We start from the raw sequence: 12,961 nt of genomic DNA on the forward strand, positions 1-12,961 counted from the left end.
TTCCCCCTCTACTTCACGACCTCCATTTTCCTACTGGGCTGTGGCTTCTGGCGTCATCTTTCTCCTCCCATCCCTTACGACACTACTTGTGGGGCTTGCCCGGTAGGCCCTGGCGGTAAAATCCGGATTTTTCCACCCCTCCCTCTCTTCTCTCACTTTAACCAGATCTACCTTTCTCGACCCCGTTCTTCCAGTGGGTAGTCTCTAGAATGACCTTCAAACACTGTCTCCTAATAAGATTTTATAAAGATTGTTCTTCTAAATGTAAAGAAATCTGGGGTAGATTCAAACTAATGAGATGTTTTTAGGACTAGCGTAATTAACAATCGGCCGGATAATTTGGCCTCCGTCCAGCACGAGCCAAATTTTGAGGTCATGTGATCGCCTGGGATTAAACCTGGGATTTCACCGGCCAGCCACTGTGGGACAACGCTATCGCTATTTCCGGTCCCTAGATCGTAGCATAAACGTCACTTCCTTAGCAATGCACTTTAACCTGTTTCACGCACGCCTGCTACATTACAGTTTACGACGTAGTCTTTGTGATTTTTTGTGTGTTTTTTTCTCTAATCGCAAGAACATTAATGTTCCAACGATCCGCAAAAATATAAACCCCCAAAATGCATCACGCCCGCCTGGGACGGCGGGGCGGAGCTCGAGGTCACGTGACTGTCTAGGCCCGCCCCTCTCTGCAGCTGAAGATTTCCCCTCCCGCAGTGACAGAGCCTCTGCTTCGTGATCGGTACTGCTTCTGCACCTCGCGCCCGGGCAGGTGAGCGGCGACCGGTAATCGGTGACTGGTGGGGATAGGACAAGGGGTGGGAAGAGGAAGAGAAGGGAAAGTGTGAACGGAGGCCTCAGTTGTCCAGGGCTTCCTCCCCGCTGTCATCCTGCACTGACTGGGAGCTCTTTTCTCCAGTTCTCCTGACCCTCGCTTCCCCTACTGTGGTCGCCCCCGCAACCTAGGAGTGAGATGTCCACCTTTCCTGCGGTTGGGGATGAGTGCGGCCATTATGGTTCCCTACTTGGAGTCAGGGGCTTACTGTAAGTGGTTTTGGTTCAGCCATTTCTCAGGGTCTGCAGTAGTCTTCAGGTCCTGTTTCCGAAAGCCCATTCTTTGGCAGAGGCCCTACTCTGTATCTTCAGCCGCTGGCTGGGGAGCCGGGGAGGTAGGAAAAACCCTGGAGGCAGAGGCGTATCCGATGAGACAGGCTTGGGAGAGAATGTCACTGATGTGGCCCTCACTGCGGAGTCACTGTAAAGCTTTCTTCCGAATGTGCTTTCTCAGTCATTCTGAGTTTTTTATCTGACATCCCTGCGAGAGGCGTTTTGTAGATGTTCGCGTACTTTGGTTGGGCCTGGAAGGGCCTTTTACCTTTCTCTTTTCTGATGTTATGGTGCAGGAAGGGAGAAAACAGTTGAAAGAATAAAGATATACTACCTTCAAAACAGGAGGTGTTGGTAACGCGACAGTCTCAATTGAATGGCGAGGTGTTGAAAGATGATGGTGTTGCGGCTTCTTGCTCTACAGGAGACCCAGACTAGCGTATGGGAAAGTGACTAGGTTTCCCCGAACGGGAAGTAATTCTTAAGAAACTGATGGGTTGGAAATATAATTAAACCAAATGTATTTGACCTGAAACTTAAAGGTAGGGAGGTTAAGTCGAGATATTGTTTACTTCATATTTTCAACCTTTGACATTCTTTTTTTTTTTTGCCATTTCTCCCTAAAATCCTACTTAATCACCACCCCCAATCAATTCCTTGACCAGTAGTAAATTTATATTAAGTAGCACTTGTATTCCTTCTTAGCTTTCCCTATTGTATAATTCCAAGGGACTTCTTCAGATTTTGATGAATAGTGTTTTGTGAAAATACAGAAACTATTTTGCTTAGGTTTTTGCCCAACCCAATGTAATCCCATTTCATATGTAATGTAGTAACCAGTGTTTTGACCCCAAACAGTGTGATTTAGGGAAGAGTGTTTTTCAGTTTGGGGTTAAACTCTTTTATTTACACCTCAAACTCAGGAAATCTTCTGGTTCTTTTAAATTGAAAGGCCTTACAAAAATGACAGATTTGATTTTTAAAATTTAATTTACACTTTTTTAAAATCTGAAAAGTCATATTCTCTATTAAACCTTGTAATTTTCTAGTCAGTGTAATGGAAGAATCCATTAAAAAGCTGAAAAGTGAGAAAGATGGAATGTTTTTGAGTAGTAGATGTGACTGGTTTTGGTTTTTTATATCATCCAAATTCTCTACAATAAACTGATTTTGTTAAAGTGAACAAAAGGTTAAAAATTCTAGCATAATATTAATTTAACAAAATATTTTTATAGTAATTTCAAAATCGAAAAACTGATCTATGGATGCTTCTTGCTGGAAAACTTAACTTTAAAAATGTTTTTTGCTTTCCCTAAGTAATAAAGAAGACCACTATTCTGATTTACAGTTTCAGCATTTGGTGCTGTTTTCCTAATCTATTGGTGTGTTTATGTAGCCATGCCTGCTACAAATATAAATATAGTTCCATCCATTAATTTGCTCCAGAGTGAAGTTCCCTGATCTCTAGAGGAGAGAAAAACATAAGCAGTGTTGCTTCATTGGCCAGGTGACATTCCATCAAATAGGACACATTTTTTTAAGAGCCCTAGAAGTCCAAACCAGTCCTGTCTGGGTGAGACCAAAGTAGGAAAGAGAAAACCAGCTAAAGAGCATTGAGTACTAGAGGAGAAAATGTCAATATGAAAGAGGTTGTGAATGAGTCTGCAATTTTACCGCACAATTTCCCCAATTTTAGGGAACTATGAAAGCAGTAGCTTAGACCACTAATGAAATTGGAAGCAGGAATTGGTGACTAAATTGCTCCTCAAGTTGAATGTGACAAAGAGCTTTAACATTATGCATAATTCACACAGAAACAAACAAGTGATTTGAAGCTAGGAAGGCATTTCTGAAACTAGCTTTATCAGTTTATGAGTATTACATGGAGAAGCCTTAACATTCATTAGGGAATTGTGCTGTAGTCCAACAGTAAATGACCCACGAGAGTTTCTGTGTTAAGGTCCCTGACCCTGCTTGTGTGCCTACTCTGAAGTCTTTCTTATATTTCACTGCCTTTATAGGTTATCACCGCCACCAAGAATGTGTTTTCTCCCCCTATTGGCAGAACTAGACATTTGGTCCTATAGACTATTACACAATATTTTCTATTCTGTTTTCACTTTTAGCACATTGTATTTAATTACTGTTGTCTGGGCTTTTCTTTAGTAAACCATAAAGCTCCTAGGAGTTCAAGGATAGTGTCTCTACAGTTGTGTCTTCAGAACCAGGATGCTGAAGTACCCAATGGGTCCTTAGTAGATTGTTTATTGACAATTGAATGGGAAGATTAAACTATTTTTAAACCTGTTGCAAATCATAGCTCCTTCTAAGGTTGTGCACTAGGTATTAGTTTTCAAATATAAATTGGTAATAATAACCATCTAAATCATGGTCAGAGGAATGGAGATAAACCAGATAGGTTTTATTAATGCACTGACCAACTTATTTTCACAGCATATGGTTACTAATAAGTATGGTTATCATCCAAGTATGAAAGGGAAGGGAAGAACAGTGAGTTGTACTTAAAAATATGGCTTTCTGTTAGGCTACAAGTGTTATAGCACTAGAGTTAAAATCAGAAGATCATCGGGGCGCCTGGGTGGTTTGGTCGGTTAAGCGTCCGACTTCGGCTCAGGTCATGATCTCACGGTCTGTGAGTTCGAGCCCCGCGTCGGGCTCTGTGCTGACAGCTCAGAGCCTGGAGCCTGTTTCAGATTCTGTGTCTCCCTCTCTCTCTGCCCCTCCCCTGTTCATGCTCTGTCTCTCTCTGTCTCAAAAATAAATAAACGTTTAAAAAAAAAAAAAATCAGATCATCATTCAGCCCTACCACTTTTTTTTAAATAAAGTTGGGAGTGGGGGCTTAGAATTTGATACTTAGGAATTTTCCTCTCACAGGTATTGTGAGTTCAAGTGACATAAATCCTAGATAATCTATGTGAAAGTATTTTAAAAACTAAGTGGTATTTAAATGTAAAGCAATATAATATAGGCTTTATGAGAATAGGTTTCTCATATAGAGAATCATATAGACCTGGGTGCATGTTCTGGCCCTACCACTACTTTAGGCTGTGTGACCTTGGACAATTTACTTAATTTAAGCTAAAGTGTTCTATAGATGTATATTCTTTTTAAGTTTATTTATTTACTCTGAGAGAGGGAGGTAGAGGGAGACAGAATCCCAAGCAAGCTCCACACTGCCAGCACAGAGCCCGCTGAGGAGCTCGAACCCACAAACTGAGATCATGATCTGAACTGAAATCAAGAGTCAGACGCTTAACCGACTGAGCCACCCAGGAACCCTTAAACTTAAATTTTCTTATATTTATCTCATAAGTGCCATTAAATTAGATCATGAATGCGGAAAGCCTAGTACATACTTTGTAAATTTTTGTTAACTTTACTCATGTCTGGCTTGGTTTTATATATTGAATTTTTAAAGGAGACTTAAGACATCCTATAAATTCAGGAACAGGTTTGGGGGTGGAGAAACAAGTAGAATTTGAAATGATGCTATTACCAAAAAATAGAGGACCAAGAAAAATGTACTTACAGCAAAGATTCTAAAAACAGATTTATCAATAGAAGCTGAGAAATATCAACATAAGTCCCATTATTTTGGCAACTGCAGTGACTTAATATCTTTAGAGATTTTCCAAAGCTTATGTTTATTAACATTGGAATCAATTTAAGGAAGTAGTTCTTCTGTTTCTAAATTTTTAGTCCTACAGTGTGTTATAGAAATATGTTAAAATTGTATGGGGCTAATGGGGTGCCTGCATGGCTCAGTTGGTTGAGCATCCGACTCGATTTCTGCTTGGGTCATGATCCTGGAGTTGTGGGATCCAACCCCTTATCGGGCTGTGCGCTGAGCATGGAGCCTGCTTAAGATTCCCTCTTTCTCTTCCTCTGCCCCCCTCCCCAGCTTGCATTCTTGCTCTCTCTCTCTTTCTCTCAAAAAAAAAATTTTTTTTTGTACAGAGCTATAGAGCAGGGACTTTGAGATTATGTTTATGTTTAAAAATTTTGCCTTTTACTTTACATGTTTTTATATCTTATTTTTATGCTCAGATGAAGTAGACAGGTATATAGAGAATATAATGGAGACATGAACTGAAGTAAAATATTCTCCCTTCTACATTGATGATTCACAAAGATTAGTGGCTTTGTATTGGAAAAAAATATCAGTAAATTAAATAATAATTGAAGTATAGTTATCATGAGTTTATGTTTCACCTTAATCCTGAAAAATTATTACTCATTTGTTCTAAGGAAAGATTTTATTAAGAGACTATTGAGTTTTCTTTAATGTCAACTTCTGTATTTGGTGAAATAAATTGTCAGTGTTTTCCATTTAATTTCTTTTTGTAGAAACTTTTAAAGTTTTACAGTTCTGTTTTTTCCTCTTGTGAAATGGAAGTGACTCTGGTTTGTATAAGTGTATTCTTTTATGTATGTAGTGCATACATATTATATATAGTGTAAATAAATACATATATATTTTTTGTGAGTTTGTATTTATAAAGGTAGATGGAATGAATGTATATTTTCACAGTATAGATTCTTCTTTTTACTTGAAACTATCAAAGCCATTTTAAAAATTAACTACTGTGAGTGAAATTAATGATTAATTTATTTGAAACTCCTTTTTATATTTGTAGTTATCTGTAGTTAATAAGTTTCACAACTGTCATTAGACTATTTTTAAAAATTGGTATTCATAGGTATTTTCAGATTTAATCTGTGATTTTTGTTGGTTTTTATTGGTATCAATATAACTAGCTTCTAACAGTAAAATTTTCAGTTTTGAATCTCAATGTTATCTATAAAAACTATTGTTCTTTTGGGGCATTTGGGTAGCTCACTTAAGTATCTTGGCTCCTGATTTCGGCTCAGGTCATGGGTTCAAGCCCCATGTCAGGCTCCATGCTGACAGTGCAGAACCTGCTTGGGATTCTCTGTCCCCCATCCCCACCCCCCACCCCGCCCCTCCTTCACTTGCACTGTCTCTCTCAAAATAAATAAATAAACAAATAAACTTAAAAAAGCTATTGTTCTGGTGATAAACCTTTTTAAAAATTATACCTACAACATGTCATGTTTTCTTTCTTTTCTGAATATTAAGTAAGCATATTTTATTGAAAACAAATGGTATGATGCAGAAGAGCTCCAGATATGTCTGAACGCTGAAAAGCAACCAGACTTTATGTTTTGTTTTAGTTATTTCTTAGTTAAATTTTTTAAATAGGAGTGTTATTTTATTATTTTTTTATTTTATCTTTTTTATTTGAAAGAGAGAGCAGGGGGAGGGGAGAGAGTGAGAGAGAGAAAGAGAGAGAGAATCCCAAGCAGTTTCCACACTCAGCACAGAGCCTGTGTGCGGCTTGAGCACCCACAACCCTGGGATCTTGACCTGAGCCAAAATCAAGAGTCAGGCACTCAACCTGACTAAGCCACCCAGGCACCCCAATGGAGTGTTTTTTTAAAGTAAAATAGAGGGGCGCCTGGGTGGCCGGTTGAGCGTCCGACTTCGGCTCAGGTCATGATCTCATCGTCCGTGAGTTCGAGCCCCGCGTTGGGCTCTGTGCTGACAGCTCAGAGCCTGGAGCCTGTTTCGGATTCTGTGTCTCCCTCTCTCTCTGCCCCTCCCCTGTTCATGCTCTGTCTCTGTCTCAAAAATAAATAAACGTTAAAAAAAAATTTTTTTTAAGTAAAATAGAGAAGACTAATTGGAAAATATTCATAAAATTCAAGAAACAGCATGATTAAAAAAGAACTATGTAGTATTAATTGTATATACCTATTGGAAAAGTTGGAAGAAAATGCATCAAAATAAGTGATTATCTCTGGATTAGGAGATTAAAGAAAGATTTAGAATTTATTACTTTACCTTTTGTATACTTGAATTTCTACAATGAATAGTTATTGCTTTGGGCACTAGCATTTCCTTTTTAATTTGATATAGAGAATTAAGACATTTAAATAATGATTTCTTCTTAATTCTCTGAATATCTTAAATGAAAATGTTTCAACTTATCCAGATAACTGAATAAGTTATTTAATTTTATGGGTCCAGACATATTTTTAGGCTTATATAAGCAGAGCAAAATTTTAAAAGCAGAAGAAAATCCTAGCATATAAAGCAATTTAATATCTGACAAAGTGATATTTCAACCCACTGGGAGAAAATGGTGCATATATAATAAATATAACTGATATAACTTGTCTGTCTAGAAGAAAATAAAATTGAGCTGCTGCTTTGCAGCATACCCACACAAAACAATTTTGGAGGGATTAAAAGCTTAAATGTAAACAATAAAATATTTAAAATATTAATCTATTGAATTTTCTTTATACATATAGTCTAGATGTGGTAGTTTTAAGTGGCAAAGATAAAGGACAAAAGGTGAATTGAAAAAAAAAATGTTTGAAATAACAAATACAGAGTGTAACAGATAGAGTTAACACTTATAAGACCTATTGCATGTTAAGTAAAAGTCCACACAATAGAAACGGGTAAGCATATGACCAGAACTTCATAGAAGAGAAATCCAAACATTGAGCATACTTAAAAGAAAATGTATAACTTCACTAGTAATTGATATGCTAACAATGAAATATTATTTTATGACTAGCAAAAATTAGGTGGTAAACCTACTGCTCGTAGGGTTCTGCGGTAAAGGATTTTCTCGTAAGATGCTAGTGGAGATGTGAATTGTTACAAGTTTTTTTTAGTAAATAATTAGGGCAATATCTGTTAATATTGAAAATATATGTTCTTCCATTGAACATTACCACTCCATGGAATCTTTTCCTTAGAAATAAAAACACCAGGTGTGCGTGGGTGGCTCAGTCTGTTGAGCATCCGACTTCAGCTGAGGTAATGATCTCATGGCTTGTGGGTTCGAGCCCCCCGCATCGGGCTCTGTGCTGACAGCTCAGAGCCTGGAGCCTACTTCGGATTCCATGTCTCCCTCTCACTGCCCCTCACCCTGCTCGTGCTCTCTCTGTCTCTCTGTCTCTCTCTCTCTCAAAAATAAATAAACATTAAAAAAAAAACTAAAAAAAAAAAAAAAACAAACAAAAGAAAAACACCAGGGGTGCCTGGGTGGCTCACTTGGTTGAACATCCAACTTCAGCTCAGGTCATGATCTAATGGCTTATGAATTCAAGCCCCTCATCAGGCCCACTGCTGTCAGTGCAGAGTCCACTTCCAATCCTTGGTCCTCCCTCTCTCTCAAAAATAAAAAAAAGAATAAAAAGAAATACCAGTAACCAAGCATGCATTTAGGTGAGTGTTGATTGCAGCAATGTTTTGTAGTAGCAAAAGCCTGGGAACAAAGGGAATGCCTGTCAATAGGGTATTAGTTGTATAAATCATGGCACAGGCATATCATGGAATATTTTTGCAGTTATTAAAAAATGGGAGTTAAATACTGATGAGTTGAAAGGATCTCCATCATGTATCTTAAGTAACAAAGGCAAAGTTAGAGAAATGTATATAATGAGATCCCATTTTTATAGAACAGTTGAAAAACACTTTGAGTTTTGTATATGCTTGTACAGTTGTTAACATTGGAGGGAGGAAATAAGCAAAAGAAAAAAGAAGGAAAGAAAAAAGGGTATCCACAATAACATATGTATGTAAAACTACCTGTTTGTGTGTCTACAAGATGAATTGCAGGAACGGATAGTCACCAGAATGTTTAGCAGCCATCTCAGAGTGGTTGGATGGGCATTTCAGGTGATTTTTACTTTTTTCCTTACAGTTTCCTATATTATGTCTTTTTATTTTTACAACAAATATGTAGTGTTTGTTATTAGAAAAAAAACTATTAACGTTTTATTTTTTAAATGTTTTTATTTATTTTTGAGACAGAGACAGAGCAAAAGCTGGGGAGGAGCAGAGAGAGAGAGGGAGACACAGAATCTGAAGCAGGCTTCAGGCTCTGAGCTGTCAGCACCGAGCCCAATGTGGGGCTCAAACTCGTGAACCACGAGATCACGACCTGAGCTGAAGTCGGACAGTTAACTTACTGAGCCACCCAGGCACCCCAAAACTATTAACATTTTAAAAAATAAAAGTTCTGATAGGTCAAAGAAGGAATCAATAAGGGGGGAATACCACTTGACCAGAAATGGCAAATGTCTGAAATATTTTTTGCCTTAATTAGTGTGATGTCTGAGATGAAAGTGTGTTATTTATCCTGATAACACCATAAATTCTCCTTAATTTTGTATATGTGATAACCATTGGGTATCCAGTAAGAAATTGTCATTAAAAATGTGTAGGAAAACCATAGGCATTAGCAGATCGGGTTGCAAATAAACATTTTGTTTTAGTTAATCAAAACAAAACAAAACAAAACCCTAGGTACAAGAGTAATTCTCCTTAGGAAAGCTTCAAATAAGAATGTCTTTTTTCTTTTCTTTTTCTTTTTTTTTTACTTTTTTTTTTTTTATTATTTTTTTTTTTCAATGTTTATTTATTTTTGGGACAGAGAGAGACAGAGCATGAACGGGGGAGGGGCAGAGAGAGAGGGAGACACAGAATCAGAAACAGGCTCCAGGCTCTGAGCCATCAGCCCAGAGCCCGACGCGGGGCTCGAACTCACGGACCACGAGATCGTGACCTGGCTGAAGTCGGACGCTTAACCAACTGCGCCACCCAGGCGCCCCTTCTTTTTTTTTTTTTAAAGTAAGCTTCACTGTCCTTGTGGGGCTTGAACTCATGACCCTGAGATCAAGAGTCACATGCTCTACCCACTGAGCCAGCCAGGCGCCCCTCAAATAAGAATGTCTTTAAAGAGGCAAAATTAAAAGTATTTACAATTATTTAATACTTTATTTCAGTCCTTTTAAGAGGCTGAACTTAAATCATTCAGGCTGTGATAGAACATGGCAGCTGCTTTAGAGTTGGATTCCTTGCATGTATAAAGCATCTGTATTTGTTTCTTAGGTTGATACTTTTTGTTTTCCTCTTTTTGTTACCAATATTATTAACTTGATTGTATATATGTTCTTTATTGCAAACTGTACAAATTCTTTTTGAAAAGAATTGGGATATATGTAAATAAAAAGTAATTTTCAAGTAGTATTGAGAGGCAATATAGCAAGGAAGTTAAGGACCTAAGTACTGAAGACAGACTGGGTCACATCCTGGCTCTGCTGCTTCCAAACAGTGTGACTTTGGGAAAGTTACTTTTATCTTTCTGCATTTTTCTCAGCTTTAAAATAAAGAAAATAAGAGTATTTACTTCATTAAGTGTTGTGAAGATCAAAGTAATATAAGAAAAGTGATTAGGCCTGTTGGCACATAGTAAGATTTATATAAATATTTGTCATTATTATTTAGTTACTGTACTCTTTGCTCAGTTAAGTATATACAGTGTAGTTTTATTACTTGGCTTAATTGTTTTGGCACTCACTGAATCATCCAACAATATTTTTAATCAAGTTGAATGGATAGTACACATACAAATGAGTAAAAATTATGTATTTATATATATGTGTGTTTTCTCCTTTTCTCCTAGTCCTTATTCTTTTCTCACATGTATTTGTTCACGAATACATATTATTCTGGACCTTATGTTTTTTACTTAACAGGGGTATCTTGGGGATCTTTCCACATTCATTCAGGTAAACCTGCATCATTCTTTTAAATTGTACTAATGTGTCGTCATCATCATCTGTAACATTTATTGAGAGCTTATTACTGATCCAGGCACTTAACATTTGAGTTATATTAATTCATAGAAACCTCACAACAACCTTATGTGATGGTTGTTACATTTCCCCCATTTAACAAATGAAGCAAATTAGGGATGGGGTAGTTAAATGCCCAACAGTGTCACACAGCTCGTAAGTAATAGGACTCAGGATTTTAACCCAGGGAGTCTCTTTCCAGAGATTCTATCTTGATACTACTGAGTATTATAGCCTCTTATCCTACCGCAAGTTATGTAGTCTCTATTTTAGTGGACATTTCCAATCTTTTGTTGTAAGAAACAGTGCTATAATATTTTGTTAATAGAATACTTTGTACACATAATTTCTAGAAATGGAAGAGCTGGGTCAAAGGATATGTACATTTCAAGTTTTGGTGTGTATGGCCAAATTACTCTCCAATTTAGCAATGCACAGAAGTTCACATTTGTCTTCGGTATTGTGCTGAAATCTGCCAAATCATTTAGCTTGAGTCTTTGGGAAGCTGAATAGCTAAAGGCCTTTATATTTAGCATCCCTGAATTATGAGTGATCTACCGTCTTGTGATAGCATAGGTAACCTATCATGTGTAATCAATGTAACAATGTCAGTATTGGAACAAGATATGACCTTTGGACTTCCTGTTACTTTCAAATAATGGTAATTATTCTGGATATAAATTGAAATGCTGTTTATGTGATTTATACATTGAAATGCTATAAATTGTAGTTTGAATGCATATCATTGAAAGAGCAAAATGCTGCAATCATCAATGTACATTATTAAAAGTAAAATGCTATGATTGTTAATAATTATGGAAGTGCTTTCAAATAGTTAAATAGGGAATCAGATTGCCAATTATTAAGACCATTGAGAGTGTGATAGTTAAATGTACAAATAATTATATATTTTCTTGTGAAAAATGGGTTTTCAGTAATCTGCAAGTCCTAGTCTTAGGTTTTGCAGAATTAGGCAGTGGGGGGCTTTAGTCAGCAGTTACATCATCCGCAGATTTTTTAAAAATTTTCTTAATGTTTATTTATTTTAGAGCAAGAGAGACAGAGCATGAGTGGGGGAAAGGCAGAGAGAGAATCCAAAGCAGGCTCCAGCCTCTAAGCTGTCAGCACAGAGCCCAATGTGGGGCTCAAACCCATGAACGATGAGATCATGACCTGAGCCAAAGCTGGATGCTTAACCAACTGAGCCACCCAAGCACCCCCATGAATTGTTTTAAACACAATATACGTCTGCTCAATGTTCTGTATTTCATTTGTTTCAAGAAAGGGAAAAAATTATTATTAATTCAAAAAGCAGGCTGACTGACCCAAATTCTTTAATGTGATGCAAAGACACTTAAAATTTTGAGAGAAAGAGAGAGAGAGAACGTGCGAGTGAGTGGGGGAAGTGCAGAGAGAGGGAGAGACAGAATCCCAAGCAGGCTCCACACTGTCAGCAGAGCCCTACGCAGAGCTCAAACCCACAAACTGTGAGATCATGACCTGAGCCGAAATCGAGGGTTGGACACTTAACCAACTGAGACATCCAGGTGCCCCTTTAAGTATTTTTTTTTTAAGATTGTATTTTTTTTAAGTAATTTCTACACCCAAGATGGGGCTCAAACTTAACAACCCCAAGATCAGAATCACATGTTCTACCAACTGAGCCAGCCAGTTGCCCCCATAAGCTTTCATTTCTTATGGGTAAATACCGAGTAGAATGACTGGATCACGTGTGTGCGTATGTTTAACTTTTTAAGAAACTGCCAAATTTTTTCCCAGAATGGTTGTATCATTTTACATTACAGCAGTATATGATAGTTCTAGTTCTGTGTCTTTACCAACATTTCCTATGGTAAGTCTTTTTAATTTCAGCCATTCTATTATGTATAGAGTGCCATTTTGTTGTCGTTTTAATTTGTCTTTCTAATGATGTTAGGCATCTTTCATGTAGTTATTTACCATCCATATATTTTGTTTGATGAAGTATATGTTCAAACCCTTTGCCCATCTTTTAATTGTGCTCTTTAAGTCCAGTTTTGGGGAGTTTTAAGATATATTCTAGATAGGTCCTTTATTACATTTATGCTTTCCAAATATTTTCGCGCAATATGGAACTTGGCTTTTTGTTCTAACAATGTTATGAAGAACAAA

The 12,961-nt window shown here is 37.2% G+C and overlaps 1 protein-coding gene across 3 annotated transcripts in view; it reads left to right on the forward strand.

Annotated features, from left to right (window-relative positions):
• The first annotated feature begins 20 nt into the window (after window positions 1-20).
• Window positions 21-12,961, forward strand: part of ATP6V1A (ATPase H+ transporting V1 subunit A) — a 66,020-nt gene continuing 53,079 nt past the window's right edge. For 2 of the 3 annotated variants that reach the window (XM_043594206.1, XM_043594207.1), the window contains exon 1: window positions 196-772. The gene's annotated coding sequence lies outside the window, so the exon portion shown is untranslated. Of the gene's footprint in view, window positions 773-12,961 lie in introns of all 3 variants that reach the window. The other variant, XM_043594205.1, reaches the window with a different exon arrangement.

The sequence above is a fragment of the Prionailurus bengalensis genome, chromosome C2, assembly GCF_016509475.1.
Source record: "Prionailurus bengalensis isolate Pbe53 chromosome C2, Fcat_Pben_1.1_paternal_pri, whole genome shotgun sequence".
NCBI classification, from domain to species: Eukaryota; Metazoa; Chordata; class Mammalia; order Carnivora; family Felidae; genus Prionailurus; species Prionailurus bengalensis.